Raw genomic sequence first — 4,208 nt, forward strand, 5'->3', positions numbered from 1 at the left:
CGGCCCCAGCACCGAGCCCTGGGGGACACCACTGGTGACCGGACACCAACTGGATTTCACTCCATTTACCACCACTCTCTGGGCACGGCCATCCAGCCAGTTTTTTACCCAGCGAAGAGTACACCTGTCCAGGCCATGAGCAGCCAGTTTCTCCAGGAGAATGCTGTGGGAAACAGTGTCAAAAGCTTTGCAAAAATCCAGGTAGATAACATCCACAGCTTTTCCCTCATCCACTAAGTGGGTCACCTTATCATAGAAGGAGATCAGGTTTGACAGGCATGACCTGCCTTTCACAAACCCATGCTGACTGGGCCTGATCACCTTGTTCTCCTGCATGTGCCGTGTAATGGCACTGAGGATGATCTGTTCCATGACTTTCCCAGGCACCGAGGTCACTGACTGGCCTGTATTTCCCTGGATCCTCCTTCCGGCCCTTCTTGTGGATGGGTGTCACATTTGCCAACCTCCAGTCAGCTGGAACCTCCCCGGTTGTCCAGGACTGCTCATAAATGATACCAAGTGGCCTGGCGAGCACTTCTGCCAGCTCCTTCAGTACCCTTGGGTGGATCCCATCCACCCCCAAAGGTTTGTGCACCTCCAGGTGCTGAAGCAGGTCCCTCACCATTTCCCTTTGGATTACAGGGGCTTCATTCTGCTCCCCATCCCTGTCTTCTAGCTCAGGGGTCTGGGTGCTCAGGGAACAACTGGTCCTACTGCTGAAGACTGAGGCAAAGACGGCATTAAGTACCTCAGCCTTTTCCTCATCCTTGGGCGCTATGTTACCGGACCCATCTACTAGAGGACAGAGATTATCCTTAGTCCTCATTTTATTGCTAATGTATTTATAGAAGCTTTTTTTGTTGTCCTTGACAACAGAAGCCAGTTTACTTCTAGCTGGGCTTTGACCCTCCTGATTTTTTCCCTACGTAGCTTCACTACCACATTGTAGTCCTCTTGAGTGGCCTGCCCTCCCTTCCAGAGGCCATAGATCCTCTTTTTTTCCCCTAAGTTGCAACACTAGCTCCCTGTTTAGCCAGGCCGCTCTTTTGCCCCGACGGCTTGTCTTCCGGCACATGGGGACAGCCTGCTCCTGCGCCTTTAAGACTTCCTTCTTGAAAAACATCCAGGCTGCCTGGGCTCCTTTGCCCTGGAGGACTGCCTCCCAGGGGACTTTGTCAACCAGGCTCCTGAAAAGCCCAAAGTCCGCCCTCCGGAAGTCCAAGGTAGCAGTTCTGCTGATCCCCCTCCTTGCTTCTCCCAGAATCGAAAACTCTATCATTTCATGGTCACTGTTCCCAAGACAGCCTCCAACCCTCACATCCCCCACAAGACCTTCCCTGCTTACAAACCACAGATCCAGCAGGGCACCTTCCCTAGTTGGCTCTCTCACCAGCTGTGTCAGGAAGTTATCCCCAGCGCATTCCAGGAACCTTCTAGACTCTTCCCTCCCTGCTGTATTGTATTCCCAGCAGATGTCCGGCAAATTGAAGTCCCCCACCAGGACAAGAGCTCGCGATCTCGAGACTTCTCCCAGCCGTTTATAGAATATTTCGTCTGCCTCCTCATCCTGGCTGGGCCGTCTATAACAGACTCCTACTACGATATCTGCCTTGTTAGCCCTGCCCCTGATTCTTACCCATAAACACTCAACCCCATTATCACCATCATTTAGTCCAAAGCATCCATAGCACTCCCTGACATACAGGGGCACACCCCCGCCTCGCCTTGCTTGCCTATCCTTCCTGAAGAGCCTATAGGCATCCATGGCAGCACTACAGCTACGTGAGTCACCCCACCACGTTTCTGTGATGGCGACTACGTCATAATTCTCCTGCTGTACAATGGCTTCCAGCTCCTCCTGTTTGTTGCCCATGCTACGTGCATTAGCGTATAAGCACTTCAGCTGGGCTATCGGTCCTTTCTCCTTTTCACTGGATGGAGGTGAAATTCTGCCACCCCCAGACTTATTCCTAAGGAGCCCGGTTACGCCCCCTGTCTTTTCCAAGTCAAGTGCCAGCATGCCGCTTTCAGGCTTTTTGTAGCAAGCTTGGATCTATCCCCATCCCCCTTCAAATCTAGTTTAAAGCTCTGTCAATGAGCCCCGCCAACTCCGGCCCTAAAACCCTTTTGCCCCTCTGAGACAGGCTTTTGCCGTCTCTTGCCAGCAGGTCTGGCGTCCTGAAAAGCAGCCCATAATCAAAGAACCCCAAGTCCTGCCGATGACACCAGTCTCTGAGCCAGGCATTGATCAGCTGGCATTTCCTGTTAATCTTCTCATCAATCTCCGCAACTGCTGGCATAGAAGCAAACACTACTTGTGCTCCTGATCCCCTCACCAGCCGTCCCAGGGCCCTCAAGTCTTTCTTCATTGCCCTCAGGCTTCTTCCTGAAATTTCATCATTGCCTACCTGAAAAATCCATAAAGGGTAGTAGTCAGTAGGCCTAACTAGGGTAGGGAGTTTCCTCTGGACATCCTTAACTTTGGCCCCAGGGAGACAGCAGACCTCCCTACAGACTGGGTCTGGTCGACATATGGGACCTTCCGCTCCCTTCAGAATCGAGTCCCCTACTACAAGGGCCCGTCTTTCTTTCCTAACCAAAGATGTTGTTATACGAGGCTTAATCCGTCTCGCCCGCAGTGACAACTCCAAGTTCAGCAAGCTGTTGTCCTTGTCATCCTCCGGTTCCCTTTGCAGAACATCGTCTCTGTTCTGCAAGGGCACCTGGGATGGTGTGGGGGTTACCTGGGAGGCACGCCTGCCACCCCGGGCGGGGACTCGTTGCACCGGCCCCTGTCCTCTGAATCTCCACATTCAGCTGTGCTGCTAGAGGGTGGGGAGTGCTCTCTATGTGGAGCTCTGTCTGCCTGAGGTGCTTCTTTCAGGGAAGGCCGGGTGCGACTCCAGGTATCTATCTCCTGCTCACACTCCCTTATACTTCTCCAACGACTTACCTCCTCACGGAGCTCCATCAGGAGGTGAAGGAGTTCCTCTCCCTGGGCACACCTCCCACAGGCCTGCTCACCGCTACCCTTCAACACCGGCGCAAGAGCAGGGCACACCCTGCAGCCTGACACCTGGGTGGCAGCATGTTCCCACGCAAGCTCCGTCTGAGTGGCCACATCGGAGCTGCTCGGTGCAGAGCTCAGGGATAGCATGGCCTTCTGCTGAGTTCTTACCATGACGTCCTGGTCAGGTCGAGAGGCTTCCAGTAACTTACTGTTCAAGGAGCTTCGTCCTATACGACTGCTCTCGCCGGGGTGACACCACGGGCCGGCCGCTGCGATCCGGGACAGTCCGTTTAGAACTGCCGCGTGAGTCGTTGTCTCCGTCCCTGCCGCGTCAGCAGCCCGCCCCTGAGCTGCCGGTTCCGCCATGAGGCAGCCGCTTTTCCCAGCCACGAAAGCCCTCAAAAGAGCCTTTTTGCCGGCCTTACCCGCCACGATCCCCTTCCCCAGTGACGCCTTACCTGCACTGGAGCTGGTCTCCTCGGCGACTCATAACCTTCTTTTTAGACCCAGTCTTTTCCTTCCTATTAGTGCTGGTGTCCCATGTGTGCATCAGAAGTTCCACCCTGGGAAAGCTCTCCTGCCCAGGTGAAGACTTTCTCCAGCTGCTCCTCTCACCGTGCTTGGGTGGGAAGCGGTCTGAACAATAATGTTAAAATGTCATCTCTGGTACAAAGTCCTCCTGGCAGCCAATTACTAATGGCGTCCCTCATTGACTAACCCTTGACCACCACTGTGGAATGTTTGTATCATCTCTCTCTACAGTGCGAGAAATTCACTTTCAGCTCATTTGTGGATGATGCCAAGTTGTGGGGAGCCCCTGAGGAATCTCACCCAGTTAGCACTGTTGGTAGCAGGAGAGTTGGGAAGGATGACTGGTGGGTTATGCATGGCTGGCCATCAGGTGCCCACCAAGCCATGGGAGGTCCTCACTCCTCCTCCTCAGCATGAATAACTGAGAAAAGACAGTGAAAATACCCATGAGTAAAGATAAAGGTAACTTAACAGAGGGGGAGAGTGTTTGTGGGGAAAAGGATAAAAAAAAAAATAAAGTGAAAAGCAAAGGCCACAGGCAGAAGCAAAGCAAAACCAGATGAGATTGTTTCCTCTAGTTCCTGTCAGCAGACAATATCAGCTACCTCCTGGGAGGCAACGATCCTATACATATAGCAGTCTCTTTGGAAAACAAATGTCTTAATAA

This window comes from Chroicocephalus ridibundus, unplaced genomic scaffold, assembly GCF_963924245.1.
Source record: "Chroicocephalus ridibundus unplaced genomic scaffold, bChrRid1.1 SCAFFOLD_98, whole genome shotgun sequence".
NCBI classification, from domain to species: Eukaryota; Metazoa; Chordata; class Aves; order Charadriiformes; family Laridae; genus Chroicocephalus; species Chroicocephalus ridibundus.